This window comes from Phocoena sinus, chromosome X (assembly GCF_008692025.1).
Source record: "Phocoena sinus isolate mPhoSin1 chromosome X, mPhoSin1.pri, whole genome shotgun sequence".
Classification (NCBI taxonomy): Eukaryota; Metazoa; Chordata; class Mammalia; order Artiodactyla; family Phocoenidae; genus Phocoena; species Phocoena sinus.
This window is the reverse complement of record NC_045784.1, coordinates 120,615,382-120,638,571: the sequence shown is the minus strand read 5'-3', so window position 1 is coordinate 120,638,571 and position 23,190 is coordinate 120,615,382.

Here is a 23,190-nt window from a genome sequence, read left to right as displayed (position 1 = left end):
CTACTCAGATTTTAAAGTAATAGAACCCTAACTTAATCCCAGATCTCTAGACTTAAAATTCTTCATTTTTTTTTACTACCACACATCATCTTGTTAGGCAATTGTCCTTCCTGTGACCTCTACAGTGCTTCTCATCTGAACTGCCCATTTTTCCCTCAGAATTTATAACTATACTAATAGTTAACTTTGCCTGGGTAGGAAGTAGATCTCTCCAATTAGATTATAATCTTCATAAAGCCTTACTTTCTTGCAATCCCACAATGCATCCTCCAATAGAAAAGTCAAATTAAATATCAGTTGGATAAAAAACAACTTCTTATGCTTTTATCTACTTTTGTGTCTGAAGGTCACTATTATAATGAAAATGTGTATATAGTTAGAAGATGCATTCTGCTTTAGAAAATCTCACTTCGAATTCAAAGGCATTTTAATGACTATTGTTAGCTTTACAGGGAAACAATTTTTCTTGCATGTGCAAACTAAAAGAGCTCTGGGTTTTCCATATCATTGACAGCATGATTCTTGGTTCATCACAGCATAAAAAGTACATGATACACTGGGGTGTCACTATAAAGATAATGTTATTCTTCCAATTTGATCCTGGCACCACTCGGGAATCCTATCAATGAATACAGATGCACACAGCTAAAGTAAGATAATGCCCATAAACCAATTCCTGAACAGATTTTGCAACAAATCCTTCAGACCTGTTTGGCTATATTATTTAGGGAAAGCTGGGATGGTTTTGAAATGTAAAGTTCCTTATGAGCTCAGTCCCACATTTTAATTCAAGCTTAATGATTATTGCTGTGCCCCATGCAGCAGATATTGACAGGTAGAAAGAAAAAAATAGATAAAATTGAAAAGCCGAAATCACAATGAAGATGTCAAGATAAACCAGCTACTGAATAATCAAATGAAATAGTTTATTTTTAGGTCCTGCCTCTTTGATTCACTTACAGTGTGCCCTTGAATCATGTAACTAACTTATATACAAGGTCTTCTTTCTATAAAAATGATTGCCATTGACTTCACAGAAAGACCATTTTCTAATGTACATTCCCCTGCATAAACCCATGTCAATATAGAAAATGCTATATTTTACACTGAGGGTATAACACCTGGATTGGAATAGGATTCATGGTGTAGAGAAAGGGAAAATTTTCATCCTTGTCTTACCTTCTACAGTAGCATTGTCCAACAAAATTATTATGCATGCCACAAATGTGAGCCATAGATGCAATTTTCAATTCTCTAAGAGGCAGGATCAAGATGGCAGAGCAGGAGGACTCTGAGATCACCTCCCCTCATGAAAGCATCACAGCTACAACTACAAATAGAACAACTCTTGCTGAAATCAACCTGAAGACTACCAGGACAGCTCTTCTACAAGCAAGGCTATAAAGAAAGATTCACTCAGAGTCTGGAAGGAAGGGAGGTGAAGTGATCTAGTCAGGACCTGCACCCCTAGTGGGGGACCCAGAAGAGGAGGGGATATCGCAGTCTTCAGGATCCTCCCTTGGGAGTGAGGGGTTTGAGCCAAATATTAGACACTGCAGCCCTGAGATCTGACACTGGGAAGATGAGCTCCCTTAGCTACTTTGAAAAACCAGTGGGGTTTACCAGAAGGCTAAGAAACTGAGCCTCCATCTTAAAGGGCACCCACACAGACTTGCTTACTCCCAGTCACAGTGTGGAGGCAGCAGATTGAAAACAGCCTGGTGCTCTGGGAAGCTTGCCAGGACCACTTGGGCCCTGGTCCTGCCTCTGAGCAGAGTGGAGGCAGCCATTGCCAGGGCATGCATCCATACACACATTCCAGAGGGAGCGAAATCAGCTCCAGAGTGGAGACAGCCATTGCAGACACACACTTGGAAGGGAGTAAAATCAGCTCATTACTTTCACTGCAGCCCCTCTGGCTTAACCCAGTCTCTAAACAATGTACACAGATCAGGGAAAAAGTGAAACCAGCTTAGAAGTGCAGCCCAAGCCTCAGGCCCTGGCCAAGTCCCAAACAATGGGAAATATGCCATCACACCTGAGAGAAACCCAATTCTCTCAGGGCTCCTGCTCCAGCTCCTAAGGCCCCAGCCCTGACCCTGATAGGGTGGTGAATACCACAGAGTATAAAAGAAGCTCCGGCTCACACCTGATTCTAGCTCTAGCCCCTCCAACTCCAGCCTTACCTCCTACCAAGGCGGTGGCTGCCAGCACACCCTGAGGGAAGATGCTGCCCTTGCTCACTTTGGATTCAGCTCTCCCACCAAAGCTACTAAACACATTCAAACTGAATAAGGATGCTTGCACACGAAGACATGCTTTCAAGATGGGGATAGGTAACTGTTTCACCTAATTGCACAGAGGCAGAGAAAGTTAAACAAAATGAGAAGGCAGAGGAATATGTTTCAAATGAAAGAACAAGAAAAATAAACCTGAAAAATAACCCCTAATGAAACAGAGATAAATAATTTATCTTATAAAGTGTTCAAAGCAATATAATAAAAATGCTAATGAACTGAGGAAAAGAAAAGATGGACACAATGAGAATTTTAACAAATAATTAGAAAATATAAAAAAGAAGCAGTCAGAGCTGAAGAATACAATAACTGAAATGAAAAACACACAAGAAGGAATTAATAGCAGATTAGGTGATACGGAAGAATGCCTAAGTGATCTGGATGACAGAATAATCGAAATCACCCAATCAGAACAACAAAAGGAAAAGACAATTTAAAAATGAGGATAGTTTAAGGGACCTCTGTGGCAACATCAAGCGTACTAACATTTGCATTATAGGGGTCCCAGAAGGAGGAGAGAGAGAGAGAGAGAAAAGGAATAAAACTGTGTTTTATAAAATCATGGCTGAAAACTTCCTGAACCTGAAGAAGGAAACAGATATCCAGGTACAAGAAGCATAGACAGTCTCAAACAGGATGAACCCAAAAGATCAATGCCAACATATCATAACTGAAGTGGCAAAAGTTAAAGAGAGAATTTTAAAGGCAGCAAGAGAAAAACAGAGTCACATAAAAGGGACCCTCCCCCATAGCTATCAGTTAATTTTTCAGCAGAAACACTGCAGGCCAGAAGAGAGTGGCATGATATATCTAAAATGCTGAAAGGGAAAAATCCTACAACTCAGGATACTTTCCCTCCCAAGGTTATCATTCAGAATTGAAGGAGACATAAAGAGCTTCTTACACAAACAAAAACTGAAAGATTTCATCAATACTAAATCAACCTTACAAGAAGTGTTAAATGGGCTCCTTTAAGTGAAAAAGAAAAGGTACAACAAGAAATAAGAAATTATAGGAAATGGAAAAGTTCACTGGTAAAAGCAAATATCTAGTAAAGGCTGTGGATCAACCACTCAACAAAGCTAGTATGAATGTTAAAAGGCAAAAAGTCATAAAATCAACTGTAACTATAATAAACAGTGAAAGGATAAACATGAAGATGTAAAATGTGATATCAAAACCACAAAACGTGGCAGGGGAGTAAAAAATTTAGGTCTTTTAGAATGTGCTTGAACTTAAATGACTATCAGTTTAAAATAAATACATATAGTTATAGGTAACATATATAAACTCCATGGCAACCACACATGAAAAACCTAAGATAGATAATCATAAACTAGAGAGAAAGAAACACAAGCATACCACTAAAGAAAATCATCAAACCACAAGGCAAGACAGTAAAAGAAGAAGAAAAGAGACAACTACAAAAACAACCAGGAAACAAATAACAAAATGGCAGTAAGTACATACCTATCAATAATCACTTTAAATGTCAATGGGCTGAATGCTCCTATCAAAATACATAGGGTGGCTGACTGGATTAAAAAAAAGACTCTTTAATATGCTGTCTACAAGACACTTCAGAGCTAAAAACATACACAGACTGAAAGTGAAGGGATGGAAAATGATATTCCATGCAAATGTAAACCAAAAGAAAGCTGAGGTAGCAATATTCATGTCAAAGTAGACTTTAAAACAAAAGGTATAATAAAAGACAAAAAAATTACATAATGATAAAGGGATCAATACAAGATCAAGATACAACCATTCATAAATATATATGCACCTAATATAGGAACACCTAAATTTATAAAGCAAGTATTAACAGACATAAAGGGAGAAATTGACAATAATACAATAAAACTAGGGGACTTAAATACTCCACTTACATCAATGGACAGATTGTCATGACAGAAAAGCAGTAAAGAAACTGTGACCTTAAATGACACATTAGTAAAGTTAGATTAATAACTACAGGACATTCCATCCAAAAATAGCAGAATACACATTCTTTTCAAGTGCACATGAAACATGCTATTGTGTTTTTTGAAAAGATAAACAAATTGATAAGTCTTTAGCCAAGCTCATTAGAAAAAAGAGAGGACACAAATAAAATAAGAAAAAAAACAGGTCAGAAATCACAACCAATATCACAGAAATACAATCATAAGAGAATACAACCAACAGTCCGTTATTCTTACAAACAGTTCTGCTCAATGTACCAATTTAAAAATATTTCTACAAGTATAAATGGGAACGCTTCACATATTTAAATGTTCTTTAGTCTCGCTCTTCCCTCAGTACAAAATTCTATATCATTTTCACTTTGTCCAATGCTTTATTTCAATGTTTCCTCTTCACAATGTATAAATTTATTCATTCTTTTTCCTCCTAGTTGAGTTTCTCCACCAGCTCTGACTGTATGTTTTAAAATATTTACAGAGTTCTAAAACCCTTTTGCCTCTCCAGCCAAATCTGACTTTCCTCTCCCTATGGTAGCTCTTTTCCTCCCTCAATTCTGTCTTGAGTCTTGTCTTCTTGTATCCGTTCCTCTGGCAAACCACCCAGCAGAGGATTGTTGGTTTGTCACACTTGCAATCTCTTCCCAGCTTCCTGTCTTCTTTTCTGCCTTCACCACGCCAATGAAGTAGTACTAGCTTTTGGAATTTCCACAAATGTTCCAAATTCCAGAAAGTGATATATCAGCTAGGCCTTATTAGCAATATGCATTTGTGCTCAGTGACTGAATTCAGTGTCATACCCAGCTTAAATTGCATTACATAACAAGGATAATTTTAAAACAATAACATTATCTTCCCCAAAGTAGTATCAATCCAACTTTGCAGGGATGTAGACACCTTGTCCACCACACGTTTTGCCCTATGATTCTGTTTGGTTTCTCACAGATGGGAAGCACCGCCCTTACAGCCTACCTCCCAAGCTGTGGCTGGCAAGAGCCATCTTGAGTCTGCTTTCTGTTTAAAGACAGAAAATAAAGATGGAGTTGGTTGCTGGCATTACAGCTGGTGTTCGTGAAAGCGTTTTGTGAAACTCTATTTAAATTCTAAACTTGACAACACAGTCGTTGGTTTGTCAAAGCATTGAAAAATGAAAAGAGTGAAGAGAATTTAAAAACCAGAGTCATAGCAGTATTTTTTGTTTGTTTGTTTTGTTTTAAAGTAGCTATGGATCTAAAAGTATATATTTGATTTATTCACTTTGCTGAGGGGAAGAAACACATTAACAAAATGACAATACCAAAATGACCTTGAGAAAAATATTTTTTGAGTCTTCTAAGCAGCAGAAAATTATAACTTGCCTTTTCCCAAAAAGTCCTATTGTAATTTCAGCAATCTACATTTGTGAAAAGTCATTTCTTCTATTACTTATTCAATAGCTGAATTAGGTAGGGTGATATTTTCATATTTGCTATATATACGATGTTGCTTTAGTGTAACTTCTAATCACTAGGAAGCCTTATCTGAATCTCCTGGTTGGTCTAGTGACAGTATAACAGAGAAAAGTTATGCAGTTGTTTTTTGTTTCTGTTTTGTTTTTTTCTGGAGCAAAGGTCTATAAACATATAACCTTCTTAATCCTGTTAATCAAGAAAAGCATCACATCTTCTTGTCGAGGTATTAGGTGTATTTCATACCTGATGAATTCTCTTAGGGTTTGTCAGAGAAGTTGAGAAATTTGTTTCCAAGGTAGTGAAGCTATCCCACAGTTAGAGGAGGTCACATAAAAGAAACGAATAAAGCGTTTTGATGGCATGTTGACTTTGGGTCTATGAATATTTAACGAGTAGAATAAAAATTCATAAAACACATTACACCTGCTTTACTTAGTCATTCTTCAGGTTTTTTCAGATCACAACACTTCAGGAAACTATTCCAGCTGACCAGCTGTTCTGTTGTGGCTGCTAAATCAAAAGGCCACTCAATTATGGCTGTAGTTTTAAAATAAAAATGCAATTAAGTATAGATACATTTAGATCTTTGTATTTTTGTTTAGTTTTTAACAATAGTTCAAAATGTATTTAATTATGGTCACATATATTAGTTTAATACATCTTATAACATATATTCATTTATTCTTATTTTCATTTGCGGTATTTATGAAAGTCGAAGATTTTGAGAAAAAATTAACAACTGGAACTTAATCCATTTCCACTCTCAGCCAGTGAATTTTTACAGACGGTTACTGTATGCCATGTCTAATCTCTCTTTCATGTTCATGGACGTCCCCTGGGACTCAGTTCACAGGATCCCAGGAGCCTAAGCTGGAGAAAAATTATAACGGTTTCTTGCTACTATTGTGGGGCATGGAGCTCAGGAAATGTTTCATCCCACTGAGTTTCCAGATCAACTCAGAGTAAACAGCATAGCAGAAGACTACCAAATCTCTATATGGAAATAGGAGGATGGAGGCTTAAAGTTAAAAACCAAGCAGGTCAAGAATCTAAGGCTGGGGAGATAGGAATAAAAGAGGTTAAAGCTTGGTTTTAAGGGAAGTGGTAGAAAGGTAAAATTGAAGGAAGGCCTTGAGTCTTGATTGAGGACGACAGATTGTTTAAGTGGTACCTATGGTCATAGACATGTATGGGGCAGTTCACAACATATAGCCAGCTGACAGTTTAGTTAAAATAGCTTTAAATGAAACTTAGAGAACACAGAGCAGACAATGAATAACTGCATGGTAACATCAGGGAAATCTTTGGAGAGCAGGTAGTATCTGAGTTGGGCTCCGAAGGATGAAAAGCTTCTCAAATTACAAAAAAAAAACGAGAAAGGGAACACCAGGGAGACTGAGCTGTATGATCTTGGGAATCAAAATGTACAATCAGCTAGAGGAATTGAGTATAGCTTGGTGAGGCCTGAGTTACAGGGGTGTGGGGTTTCATCTCTGGCTCTCAGCATGCATTCAAGATCCACCTGACCTACCCTACACCTTGCATCTTACCACTTACTTAGTCTCAAGTCCTTAGATTCTAGCTGTGTTAGCCTTTTCTTTTTTAGAACTCATCTCATACTTTGATTTGGATCCTTTTTTGCCTTTTCTTACCTCTGGGAAAGCCTTATTCTGGAGACCTTCTTTTCAGGAGCCCTATGTCCTGAGCAGTGTTCTCAGCAAGCCTAATTCCAACAAGACTGAATACAACCTGCTCAGCTGGGAGCAGAAGGGATGAGGTTAAAAACACAGATTGAGGAAAGGCCCTGAATTGTTTACAATACCACGTTGCTGGACACTAAACTGATACCACATCCCTTTTAGCATCCATAAAATGCTCTCATCTGGGACTTCCCTGGTATCACAGTGGTTAAAAATCTGCCTGCCAATGCAGGGGACATGGGTTCCATCAATGGTCTGGGAAGATCCCACGTGTTGCAAAGTAACTAAATCCATATGCTACAACTACTGAGCCTGTACTCTAGAGCCCGTGAGCCACCAGTACTGAGCCCTTGCACCACAACTACTGAAGCCCGTGCACCTAGAGCCCGTGCTCTGCAGCAAGAGAAACCACTGCAATGAGAAGCCTGCACACCTCAACAAAGAGTAGCCCCCACTCGCCACAACTTGAGAAAGCCTGCGCACAGCAACGAAGACAACACAGCCAAAAAAAAACAAAAACAAAAAAACCTCTTGAGAGGAGACCTTCAAGATGGCAGAGGAATAAGAGGAGGAGATCACCTTCTTCCCCACAAATACATCAGAAATACATCTACATGTAGAACAACTCCCACAGAACACCTACTGAATGCTGGCAGAAGACCTCAGACCTCCCAAAAGGGAAGAAACTCCCCACGTACCTGGGTAGGGCAAAAGAAAAAAGAGAGACAAAAGAATAGGGACAGGACCTGCACCAGTGGGAGGGAGCTGTGAAGGAGGAAAGGTTTCCACACACTAGGAAGCCCCTTCACTGGTGGAGAGAGGGGGTGGGCCAGGGGGAAGCTTCGGAGCCGCGGAGGAGAGAGCAGCAACAGGGGTGCAGAGGGCAAAGCGGAGAGATTCCCGCACAGAGGATCGGTGCCGACCAGCACTCACCAGCCCGAGAGGCTTGGCTGCTCATCCACCAGGGCTGGTGGGGGCTGGGAGCTGAGGCTTGGGCTTTGGAGGTCAGACCCGAGAGAGGACTGGAGTTGGCTGCATGAAGACAGCTTGAGGGGGCTAGTGTGCCACAGCTAGCCGGGAGGGAGTCTGGGAAAAAGTATGGATCTGCCTAAGAGGTAAGAGACCACTGTTTCAGGGTGTGCAAGGAGAGGGGATTCCTTCCCTGTCTGCCCACAGAAGGCAGAGCACTGCCTAAATGAGCTCCAGAGATGGGGGCGAGCTGCGGCTATCAGCTCGGACTGCAGAGACAGGCATTAAACACTAATGCTGCTGCTGCAGTCATCAAGAATCCTGTGTGCAAGCACAGGTCACTATCCACACCCCCTTGGGAGCCTGTGCAGCATGCCACTGCCAGGGTTCCATTATCCAGGGACAACTTCCCCAGGAGAACACACAGCGTGCCTCATGCTGTTGCAATGTCACGCTGCCTCTGCCACCACAGGCTCACCTCACATTCCAATTATAACTACAATACATCTCCCTCCCCTTGTCCTGAGTGAGCCAGAGGCCTCTAATCAGCCGCTGTTCTAACCCCATCTAGTCTAGACAGGGAACAGATGCCTGAGGGGGGACTTACACACAGAGGTGGAGCTAAAACCCAATATGAACCCCAGGAGCTGTGCAAACAAAGGAGAGAAACAGAAATTTCTCCATGCAGCCCAGGAGCAGCAAATTAAATACACACAATCCACTTGATGTACCCTGCACCTGTGGAATATGTGAGAGACAAGGCATGTTCGCAAAATTGAGGCAGTGGATTTTGGGAGCAACTGTAGACTTGGGGTTTGCTGTCTGTGGCTGATTTATCTCTGATTTTTATATTTATCTTAGTAGAGTTTTCAGTGCTTGTTATCATTGGTGGATTTATTGATTTTGTTGCCCTCTTCTTTTTTTAAATTTTAATAATTGTTTCAATTTTAACAATTTTTAACTTATTTTTTAAATCTAATTTTATTTCTTTTTTCTCCCTTTTCCTCTGAGCCATGTGGCTGACAGGATCTTGGTGCTCTGGCCTGGTGTTAGCCTGAGCCTCTGAGGTGACAGAGCTGACTTCAGGACATTGGACCACCAGAGACCTCCCAGCCTCATGTAATAGCAATTGGTGAGAGCTCTCCCAGAGATCTCCATCTCAAAGCTAAGACCCAGCTCCATCCAACAGCCAGCAAGCTCCAGTGCTGGAAGGCCCATGCCAAACAACTAGTAAGACAGGAACATTACCCCACCCGTAAGCAGAGAGGATGCCAAAATCATACTAAGTTCACAGACACTGCAAAACACAACACCAGACATTGCCTTACCCACGAGAAAGACAAGATCCAGCCACACCCACCAGAAAACAGGCCCAGTCCCCTCCACCAGGAAGTCTACACAAGCTACTGAACCAACCTTACACACTAGGGTCAGACACCAAAAACAATGGGAGCTATGAACTTGCAGCCTGTGAAAAGGAGACCCCAAACACAGTAAGTTAAGCAAATAAAGAAGACAGAGAAATACGCAGCAGATGAAGGAGCAAGGTAAGAACCCACCACACCAAACAAATGAAGAGGAAATAGGCAGTCTACCGCAAAAAGATTTCAGAATAATGATAGTAAAAATGATCAAAAATCTTGGATATAAAATGGAGAAAATGCAAGAAATGTTTAACAAGGACCTAGAGGCACTAAAGAGCAAACAAACAACAATGAACAACACAATAAATGAAATTAAAAATTCTTAGAAGGAATCAATAACAGAATAACTGAGGCAGAAGAACAGATAAGTGACCTGGAAGATAAAATAGTGGAAATAACTACTGCAGACCAGAATAAAGAAAAAACAATGAAAAGAATTGAGGACAGTCTCAGAGACTTCTGGGACAACATTAAATGCACCAACATTCAAAATGTAGGGGTCCCAAAAAAAGAGAAAAAGAGTTTGAGAAAATATTTGAAGAGATTATAGTTGAAAACATCCCTAATATGTGAAAGGATATAGTCAATCAAGTCCAGGAAGTGAGGACAGTCCCAGAAAGGATAAATCCAAGCAGAAACACGGCAAGACACATATTAATCAAATTATCAAAAATTAAATACAAAGAAAATATATTAAAAGCAGCAAGGAACAAGCAACAAATAACATACAAGGGAATCCCCATAAGGTTAACAGCTGATCTTTCAGCAGAAACTCTGCAAGCCAGAAGGGACTGGCAGGACATATTTAAAGTGATGAAAGGGAGAAACCTACAACAAACATTACACTACCCAGAAAGGATCTCATTCAGATTCAACAGAGAAATTAAAAGCTTTACAGACAAGCAAAAGCTAAGAGAATTCAGCACCACCAAACCAGCTTTACAACAAATGCTAAAGGAACTTTGCTAGACAGGAAACACAAGAGAAGGAAAAGATCTACAACAATAAACACAAAACAATTAAGAAAATGGTAATGGGAACATACATATCAATAATTACCTTAAATTTAAATGGATTAAATGCTCCAACCAAAAGCCAAAGACTGGCTGAATGGATACAAAAACAAGACCCATATATGTGTTGTGTACAAGAGACCCACCTCAGACTTAGGGACACATACAGACTGAAAGTGAGGGATGGAAAAAGATATTCCATGCAAATGGAAATCAAAAGAAAGCTGTAGTAGCAATTCTCATATCAGGCAAAATAGACTTTGAAATAAAGACTATTACAAGAGACAAAGAAGGACACTATATAATGATCAAGGGATCAGTCCGAGAAGAAGATATAACAAGTGTAAATATTTATGCACCCAACATAGGAGCACCTCAATACATAAGGCAAATGCTAACAGCCCTAAAAGGGGAAATCGACAGTAACACAATCATAGTAGGGACTTTAATACCCCACCTTCACCAATGGACAGATCACCCAAAATGAAAATAAATAAGGAAACACAAGCTTTAAATTACACATTAAACAAGATGGACTTAATTGATATTTATAGGACATTTCATCCAAAAACAACAGAATACACTTTCTTCTCAAGTTCTCATGGAACATTCTCCAGGATAGATCATATCTTGGGTCACAAACCAAGCCACGGTAAATTTAAGAAAATTGAAATCAAATCTAGTATCTTTTCTGACTGAAACGCTTTGAGACTAGATAACAATTACAAGAAAAAGTCTGTAAAAAGTACAAACACACAGAGGCTAAACAATATGCTACTTAATAACCAAGAGATCACTGAAGAAATCAAAGAAGAAATCAAAAAATACCTAGAAACAAATGACAATGAAAACATGATGAGCCAAAACCTATAGGATGCAGCAAAAGCAGTTCTAAGAGGAAAGTTTATAGCAATGCAATCCAACCTCAAGAAACAAGAAACATCTCAAATAAACAACCTAACCTTAAACCTAAAGCAAATAGAGAAAGAAGAACAAGAAAACCCCAAAGTTAGTAGAAGGAAAGAAATCATAAAGATCAGATCAGAAATAAATGAAAAAGAACTGAAGGAAACAATAGCAAACCTCGATAAAACTGAAAGATTGTTCTTTGAGAAGATAAACAAAATTGATAAACCATTAGCCAGACTGATCAAGAAAAAAAAGGAGAAGGCTCAAATCAACAGAATTAGAAATGAAAAAGGAGAGGTAACAGCTGACACTGCAGAAATAGAAAGGTTCGTGTAAGATTACTACAAGCAACTATATGCCAATAAAAGGGACAACCTGCAAGAAATGGACAAATTCTTAGAACAGCACAACCTTCCAAGACTGAACCACGAAGAAATAGGAAATGTAAACAGACCAATCACAAGCACTGAAATTGAAACTGTGATTAAAAATCTTCCAACAAACAAAAACCCAGGACCAGATGGTTTCATAGGCAAATTCTATCAAACACTTAGAGAAGAGCTAACACCTATCTTTCTCAAACTCTTCCAAAATATACCAGAGGGAGGAACACTCCTAACCTCATTCTACGAGGCCACCATCACCCTGATACCAAAACCAGACAAAGATGTCAAAAAAAAGAAAACTACAGGCCAATATCCCTGACGAACATAGATGTAAAAATCCTCAACAAAATACTACCAAACAGAATCCAGCAGCACATTAAAAGGATCATACACCATGATCAAGTGGGGTTTATCCCAGGAATTCAAGGATTCTTCAATATACGCAAATCAATCAATGTGATACACCATATTAACAAATCAAAGGATAAAAACCATATGATAATCTCAATAGTTGCAGAAAAAGCTTTTGACAAAATTCAAGACCCATTTATGGTAAAAACTCTCTAGAAAGTAGACATAGAGGCAACCTACCTCAACATAACAACGGACATATATGACAAACCCACAGGAAACATCATTCTCCATGGTGAAAACTGAAACCATTTCCTCTAAGATTAGGAACAAGGCCAGGTTGCCCACTCTCACTGCTATTATTCAACATAGTTTTGGAAGTTTTAGCCACAGCCATCAGGGAAGAAAAAGAAATAAAAGGAATCCAAATCGGAAAAGAAGTAAAACCGTCACTGTTTGCTGATGACATGATACTGTACATAGAGAATCCTAAAGATGCTACCAGAAAACTACTAGAGCTAATCAATGAATTTGGTAAAGTAGCAGGAACAAATTAATGCACAGAAATCTCTTGCATTCCTATACACTAACAGTGAAAAATCTGAAAGAGAAATTAAGGAAACACTCCCATTTACCATTGCAACAAAAAGAATAAATACCTAGGAATAAACCTACATAAGGAGACAAAATACCTGTATGCAGAAAATTATAAGACGCTGATGAAAGAAATTAAAGGCGATACAATCCATTGGAGAGATATACCATGTTATTGGACTGGAAGAATCAACATTGTGTAAATGACTATACTACACAAAACCATGTAAAGATTAAATGCAATCCCTATCAAACTATCAATGGCATTTTTCACAGAACTAGAACCAAAAAATTCACAATATGTATGGAAACAGAAAAGACCCCAAATAGCCAAATCAATCTTGAGAAATCAAAACGGAGCTGGAGGAAACAGGCTCCCTGACTTCAGACTATACTAAGGTACAGTCATCAAGACAGTATGGTACTGGCACAAAAACAGAAATACAGATCAATGGAACAGTCTAGAAAGCCCAGAGATAAACCCACGCACATATGGTCAATTTACCTTTGATAAAGGAGGCAAGAATATACAAAGGAGAAAATACAGCATCTTCAATAATTGGTGTTAGGAAAACTAGACAGCTACATGTAAAGGAATGAAATTAGAACACTCCCTAACACCATATAGAAAAATAAACTCAAAATGGATTCAAGACCTAAATGTAAGGCCAAACACTACCAAACTCTTAGAGGGAAACATAGGCAGAAGACTCTATGACATAAATCACAGCAAGATCCTTTTTGACCCACCTCCTAGAGAAATGGAAATATAAATTAAAAAAAACAAATGGGACCTAATGAAAGTTAAAACCTTTTGCACAGCAAAGGAAACCATAAACAAGACCAAAAGACAACCCTCAGAATGGGAGAAAATATTTGCAAACGAAGCAAATGACAAAGGATCATTCTCCAAATATACAAGTAGCTCATGCAGCTCAATATCAGAAAAACAAACAACCCAATCCAATAATGGGCAGAAGACCTAAATAGACATTTCTCCAAAGAAGATATACAGATTGCCAACAAATACATGAAAGGATGCTCAACATCACTAATCATTAGAGAAATGCAAATCAAAACTACAATGAGGTATCACCTCACACCAGTCAGAATGGCCATCATCAAAAAATCTACAAACAATAAATGTTGAAGAGGGTGTGGAGAAAAGGGTATCCTCTCGCACTGTTGGTGGGAATGTAAATTGATACAGTCACTATGGAGAACAGTATGAAGGTTCCTTAAAAAACTACAAATAAAACAACCATATGACCCAGCAATCCCACTACTGGGCATATACCCTGAGAAAACCATAATTCAAAAAGAGTCATGTACCATAATGTTCATTGCAGCACTATTTACAATACCCAGGACACTGAAGAAACCTATGCGTCCATTGACAGATGAATAAAGAAGATGTGGCACATATATACAATATAATATTACTCAGCCATAAAAATAAATGAAATTGAGTTATGTACTGAGGTGGATGGACCTAGAGTCTGTCATACAGAGTGAAATACATCAGAAAGAGAAAAACAAATACCATATGCTAACCCATATATATGGAATTAAAAAAATAATAATGGTTCTGAAGAACCTAGGGGCAGGACAGGAATAAGGATACTGACATAGAGAATGGACTTGAGGATACGGGGAGGGGGAAGGGTAAGGTGGGACAAAGTGAGAGATTGGCATAGACATATATACACTACCAAATATAAAACAGATAGCTAGTGGGAAGCAGCCGCATAGCAGAGGGAGACCAGCTCAGTTCTTGGTGACCACTTAGTGGTGTGGGTTAGGGAGAGTGGGAGGGAGACGCAAGAAGGAGGGGATATGTGGATATATGTATACATAGAATGATTCACTTTGTTATACAGCAGAAAGTAACACAGCACTGTAAAGCAATTATACTCCAATAAAGGTGTTAAGAAAATAAAAGCTCTCATCTGGGGTCAATTGAAGTGGAGGAAATAGATTTGAGCGATGTTATATGTTTCAGTTGAGATCTATCAATTATTCTAGAAAATCCAGAGTCATAAATGCTGAAGTGAAACTTTCAAGATCAGAATATGTAGCATTGTTGATGGTTGGGGGCACCTATACAAAGTGATCTGTTTATCTAGGTAAAACTTAAGAAATATTTTGTTGGTGGCTATCTTGTGATCAGGTGAGAAACAGCTCACCAGCTCAATCACTGGTGCAATAATACTAATAAGTGGTATCTAGGGCCACAGGTATAGCTGGGTAGAAATAAAAATAAAATAAAGTAAAAGAAATAAAATCAGATGAGCAAGAAGGTAGTATTTTGGTGATTCCAACTGCAAAGTAATAAGTTCATGGTGTCCTCAGGCTTCCCCCATGTTTTATCATAGGATTCTAATAAAACAAATGCTGTTTTTGGACAAGTAATGATAAACATAGTCAATCAAGACAACAGTTGTGCATCTGGTAGTTTCCTCTGGAGTTTCCTAATACCTTTGAACATGACTTTCCCATGCTTTGTGCATCATGCAATTTGCAATATTTTAGACCTATTAGATTGAGGCCCACAATCAAAAAGCCATTTGAATGTAGTACACAGATACATATAAATGTAGGTTTGCACAGGTACGTACATACACACTGACACACACATTGTCCCCATATTCAATCTCAGGAGACTATTTCTCATTTTAATTTAGAGTTTTTTCTTATTTTGCTTCAATCCTCCTATAACAGGAAAATACCTAATCTTTTATAAAAACCACCTAACTGGACTGCTGTGAAGGGTAATTGTGTATAAGTGCCTATCACAGAGGAGGTGGTTTTATCAGTGTTGGTTCCTTTCTTGTTCTTACTCTTCAGATACTGAAAATAAAGCCAATAACAAACTAAGGTGAGACCAGTCAATAAAACTCATTAACAAAGCACCTCTTATAGTGGGGGGAGTGATAAAATTATAACAATGAAGATAAGTAAAAAGCAAAACTTGTTAAGACCTGCTTTTCCAAAGGCTATAGTCTCATGGAAGATACATTGAATAGAGGATATATTCACGATTGCCAAGCATCTGAATTTAATCTGTGGGTTTAGTCATTTGGCATTTAGAACAAACTCTATTTTTCAAAAATTATTTAGACATTTACATTGTTTCAATATAAATGTAGATACATACATTTTCAAGAAACCTATATACTATTTATAAATAACTGCTAATCAACGGCGGTGATGCTAATCAGTCTAAGTGTTTCTCTGTTAGGTTATCCCTGTATATCAGAAAATGTGTGTGAGAAGCTTCCCTTCATAACTCACCTCTGTTCTCACCCAAGATGCTGATGATTCAGTGATGATATGGACTCTGCATCTAATCCATCCTCATCATGCAAATACTCTAATTAGATAACACATATAGAATCCTATGAGCACTAGCATCCACTCCCTAAAGCCCACAGCTCATGGGAATATTCATGATACACACAAAGCATCTGGAAATCCCTACTTTACTATCCAGATAAAGATAACTCAACCTCCCATCCCAACCTCCCTGTACCATACACACACACACACAAGCACGCATACACTCAGGCACATTGCCAAACCAAATGGTGGCTGCATGTTTTAGTCTAACCCTCTTATTAGCCTGTGATTCTACTTTGACTATGGAAGCAACAATATTAACCACATATATGGAAACTGAAAATCAAATGAAAGCTGGATTCATTGGACACAAAACAGGATTGCTCCAACAATATTTTTGTTGCATCATGACCTCTCTAATCTTAGAGGTCATGTGCACTCATTGCATTTAACCTAACACTCATTTTTTGGGGACTGGGTTCACAAGAATTTTCCAGTACGCTTGATGAGATCATTGTAACATTGGTAGATCTGTAAAAGAATCCTTTTAACAGTATCACAAGAAAAATCCTTTAAAAAAAATCCCTAAAGCTACCCTTATAGGGAATATCAATTATATAAGCAGGGCCAATTGTGTACTTTGGAGGAATAATGGCAGGACAAGAATCAAGGCTGACTCTTTCTTTCCAATGGGGACAATTCATTCCACACAGATGTTCAGGTTACTCTAAAAGTTACACAGGAGATCGCCCTTTGGAAAACAAAAAACCCAAAAAGTCCATAAAGTGTCCCTGAAAAGCATTTATGTTATAAAGCTAGTGCAATTTAAATGTAGTTCTCTGATTTAGATGTGGTTCTCAAGCTTAAATATGCCTCAGAATGACCTGGGGGGTTAGTCTGGGGAAGGACCAAGGAATCTGCATTTTTTAATTAACTCCCCTCAGGCAATGACAATGCAGATTTTCATAGGATCACACTTCTAGAAGCACTGCTTGACCACAGGATCTATTTAAAGGACCCCTACAATAAATTCTTGATATAGTCCAATCGCACAGCCCACTCCTCTCCACAAAATACATCTTCTTTGGTAGGTATGTTCTGTGTAATTTGATTTCCACCTGTATTACTCTTGAGCCAATTCTTTGCACACCAGTTCAGCTACTGAGAAGATCACGCAGAAGCTTGAAGCAGGCAGTCAACCTAACTCATCTAGATACAGAACTGTGAGAATTAGGCCCAGCAATCTGAAGTGATTGACTATTGATGTTCCTGAAAAGATCTAGCATTCTATCTCCTTCTCTTTCTAACTCATACTCATTTTTCTTTTCTTTTTTTAAAAATGTAGACTGATAAAACCCTTGTTATCATAAGTTTGTTAAAACACTATTTCTCAAATACATTAATTAACAAACAAGTAGACCATGAAACATAAGGTTTTGAGGTGAGCCATTTATGCGTTGATCTCTTAGACCTCAAAATAAGTCAAAGCAATTTCATGAATTCTTCTATCTTTTCAGGGAACATACAATATGGTTGGAAATCCAAAATTTAAAAAAAATTATAGGATATGCTCCAAATGCTTTTGGTTAGAACCACTGCTGAGGAAAGAGATGTACTGGGTAATATTTGTTATGTTTATATGCATCTGCCAATGACATTTAATCCATATTTTAGATTCTATCAGGTTTGCCTATACAACGCAATAAACTGCTTCATCTCCATCAAAATGAAGAGGTCATACTTCTTGAGAGTAGTGTTCTTGAGAGGTTGTGAACCTATCCCATATGCTGAACTACCCACAGTGGATTCGTAATTCTGCTTTTTAGTGACAAATGACATGCTTTGAGGAAATGTGGTTGGCCCCAGGAGGCAAAGATTAAACACTAGCGTTTTTTAAAAGTGGGGACAAAGGCCTCCAGACTAACAATGTTGAAATTCCAGCAGCTGGGCAGCTCACCATCTGCTGGGATTTTACAAATGCAGTAATATGTGTTCAATAACTTTAAAGGCTGTAAACTGTAGTGGATAAACAGTTCTACCACAGACCACAGATGACTAGAGTTGACTCAAAGAATCTGTAAAATAGGGGAATAGTATCCAACAGGATTATTGTGTGGATTAAAGATGATAGTGTATGTAAAACTCTTATTAAAGGGCCTGGAACCTAGTGTCTTCTTGATATCAGCTGTCATTATCAACATCATGTGAACAAGGTTTGCCTTTCTGAGCCTGATATTCCTTTGAAAACTGCTATTTTATCTAGTAAATGGATTATTTTATTTTAACTTATCAATGAAAACCCTTGGCAATATCTTGTGTGTTTTAGGGATGACCACATTGCATTCCTTGAGAAATTGATGTCACTTGTAATATAAAGGTCATTGAAGACATTTCTGAGATGGGAGAGGAAAGAAAGAAGAGAGACTTGTCTCACTATATATATAAACTTATCATGCAACAATTAGGCCAGTGTCAAACCAAAACAAAGATAGACAAAACAGATAAATAGAACACAGTAGAAAGCCCAGAATCAGATCCAGACATATGTGTGAACTTGGTGGAAAAATGACTAATTTTCCACATTGAAAAAAAAATAGCACTCCTTATGCAAAGAATACATTCTAGAGAGATTAAAGACTATATAAGAAAACAGTAAGTTTTTTTTAAAAAATGAAAATATGTAACATATATTTATGTCCTTGAAATAATAAACAAGTTCTTAAAACAAGACCATCCCCTTCAAAATATACCATAAACAAAGTGACCATAGACTCAGAGAAGATATTTGTAGTATATATAACCAAATTATTAGTATTTGAAGTATATAAAGAAGGCATATGAATCACAAAAAGGACAAACAACATAAGCTGATAATATATATAAACAGAAAACAATAAAAATCATTTAATACAAAAAAGACTACCAATCTTCTAATAATTAAGTAAATGTGAAGTAAAAAATAAAAATGAGAAACTTTCACACTTTAGATTAGCTAACTTTAAAACTGGACTGCAATAATTTTTGAAAGGTGTTAGAAAATGATAACTGTCAAATGATAATCTTGGGAATATAAATTGGTACAGACCATTTGGAAAATAATTTTCAGTAGTTACTATCATTTAAAATGCACACACCCTGTGACTCAGGAACTTCACTTTTAATTATGTACCCCAGAGAACCAAAACTCTTGCATTCACACAAAAGGAGATGAAGGAGATGGTACACAGGTATTTACTGCATTCTTGTTTATGTTAGTGAAGAACTGGAAACCACTGATAAGAGAATGCATAATTAAATTGTCATATCTTCGTACAATTAAAATGAATGAACTAGGTATGTATTAATGAAAATAAATGGCAAAACAATGATGTGCAAAAAGGACAATTTCTGAAAGATAAATTGTTTGATACCTTTTTGGTAAATTGAAAAACTAAAAAATAAAACACACACACATGATAAAAGAACACTCTATATGAACAAAATATGATCTTAGCTGTTTATGGGAAAGAAACGAAGAAAAAGAATGAGACTAGGGCAGGAAATAAATAAGACTTTTATCTTTTACAAATGAATTACTCTTCTTCTATAATCCTTTAAATGTTGGAGTTGTTTTAGGGCTCAGTCCTAGACCCTCTTCTGTTTACTCTCATTCTGCATACTCCCTAAATGATACCACAACTTCTAATAGCTTTGCTTACCAAATTTATGACGATTCCTCTCAAACGTTTGGTTGCAGTTCAGTTCCCTTTCCCAACCTCAAGACGCCTGAATACATATGGCACATTTCCATCTGAATGTCTCATGCACACCTTAAACTCAAAGTGACTGAAACCAAGCTCATCATCTCTTTATCATAAAACTCGTTCTGCTCCTGTGTTCCCATAGTTGATGAATGGCAAGACTATATACCCAGTAACCCATGTAAAGAACCTGGAAGTCATGGTAGATACTCTTTCCTTCTCACTTCCAGCATTATATATTTATATGGTATATGAAAGAGTATATATTCTTTTAACTGAATGCATCTTGAATATATTTCATATTCTCCACTCCTAATAATTTTTTTTCTATTCAGCCCTCATAATTTCAATTCAGTCCTTAAAACAACTGATGCCATTCATGTACCACTACAACCCAGCCACGAAAAAGCTTCTGACATGATCTATCAAAAATATGATTCTCAACAAGATACTTCCTTTCTGAAAATCACAGAATGCTCCCCATTACCTATACAAAACACCCAAACTCCTTCATGTGGTATAAAGAACCAGCCATGATTTGGACCTTGACATTTTTCAGCTTCATGGCCCAGCATATTTCAATCACAATATACATGCCTCTTCTACAGAGTGATATTTGCATTTCCCCAAGCCTCTTTGATGTTCTACACTTCCAGGACAATGAACATGCTCTTCACTATGCTGGAAACATTTTCACTTCCTGTTTCTAAAATTCTTTGACTTCTAACACCTTCTCATTGTTCAGATCTCAGATCAGCTGTCATCTTCCATAGGAAATCTTCCCTGATCCCCTAAATTTGTGATGGTTTTTCTCTTCTCTGTACTTCACTGGTTTCCATTGCTTCCCACATTAAACCACTTATCAGGTTGAATGGTCCTTTATTACTTATCCATCTGACTCTCCATCTTAGACTCTGTGCTAAGTCCTGTGAAAGCAGGGATGGACTGTGATTTATATAACAACATGTCCCCAGTATTTAGCACAGTACTAGTAAAAATTCAGATAAAATATGTTAAATGAAAGAATAATATAGGCAGAGGACCTTCAAGATGGCAGAGGAGTAAAATGTAGGGATCACCTTCCTCCTCACAAATACATCAAAAATACATCTACATGTGGAACAACTCCAACAGAACACCTACTGAACGCTGGCAGAAGACCTCAGACTTCCCAAAAGGCAAGAAACTGCCCACATACCTGGCTGTGTGGCTTACAGGGTCTTGGTGCTCCAGCAGGGTGTCAGGCCTGAGACTCTGAGGTGAGAGAGCCAAATTCAGGACACTGGACCACCAGAGACCTCCTGGCCTCACGTAATATCAATTGGCAAGAGCTCTCCCAGAGATCTCTGTCTCAACACTAAGAACCAGCTCCACCCAATAGCCAGAAAGCTCCAGTGCTGGATGCCCCATGGCAAACAACTAGCAAGATAGGAACACTACCCCTCCCTTGAGCAGAGAGGCTGCCTAAAATCATACTAACTTCACAGAAACCCCAAAACACACCGCCAGATGCGGCCCTATGCACCAGAAACACAAGATCCAGCCCCACCCACCAGAACACAGGCACCAGTCCCCTCCACCAGGAAGCCTACACGACCCACTGAACCAAACTTAGCCACTGGGGGCAGACACCAAAAACAACAGGAACTACAACCCTGCAGCCTGCAAAAAGGAGACCCCAAACACAGTAAGCTAAGCAAAGTGAGAAGACAGAGAACTACACAGCAGATGAAGGAGCAAGGTAAAAACCCACCAGACCAAAGAAATGAAGAGGAAATAGGCATTCTACCTGAAAAAGAATTCAGAATAATGATAGTAAAGATGATCAAAAATCTTGGAAATAGGGCTTCCCTGGTGGCACAGTGGTTGGGAGTCCGCCTGCCAATACAGGGGACACGGGTTCGTGCCCTGGTCCAGGAAGATCCCACATGCCGCGGAGCGGCTGGGCCTGTGAGCCATGGCCGCTGAGCCTGTGCGTCTGGAGCCTGTGCTCCATGACGGGAGAGGCCACAACAGTGAGAGGCCCGTGTACCGCAAAAAAAAAAAAAAAAAATCTTGGAAATAGAATGAAGAAAATACAAGAAACATTTAACAAGGACCTAGAAGAACTAAAGAGCAAACAAACATTGATGAAAAACACAATAAATGAAATTAAAAATTCTCTACAAGGAATCAATAGCAGAATAACTGAAGCAGAAACAGATAAGTGACCCAGAAGATAAAACAGTGGAAATAACTACTGCAGAGCAGAATAAAGAAAAAAGAATGAAAAGAATTGAGGACAGTCTCAGAGACGTCTGGGACAACATTTAATGCATCAATATTCAAATCTAAGGGGTCCCAGAGGAAGAGAAAAAGAAAGGGACTGAGAAAATATTTGAAGAGATTATAGTTGAAAACGTCCCAAATATGGGAAAGGAAATAGTCAATCAAGTCCAGGAAGCACAGAGAGTCCCATACAAGATAAATCAAAGGAGAAAGACGCCAAGACACATACTGATTAAACTATCAAAAATTAAATACAAAGAAAAATATTAAAAGGAGCAAGGGAAAAGCAACAGATAACTACAAGGGAATCCCCATAAGGTTAACAGCTGATCTTTCAGCAGAAACTCTGCAAGCCTGAAGGGACTGGCAGGACATATTTTAAGTGTTGAAAGGGAAACATCTACAACCAAGATCAATCCGAGAAGATATAACAATTATAAATATATATGCACCCAACATAGGAGCACCTCAATACATAAGGCAAATGCTAACAGCCATAAAAGGAGAAATCAACAGTAACACAATAATAGTAGGGGACTTTAACACCCCATTTTCACCAATGGACAGATCATCCAAAATGAAAATTAATAAGGAAACACAGCTTTAAATGACACATTAAACAAGATGGACTTAATTGATATTTATAGGACATTCCATCCAAAACCAACAGAACACACTTTCCTCTCAAGTGCTCATGGAACATTCTTCTGGATAGATCATATCTTGGGTCACAAATCAAGCCTCAGTAAATTTAAGAAAATTGAAATCGTATAAAGTATCATTTCCAA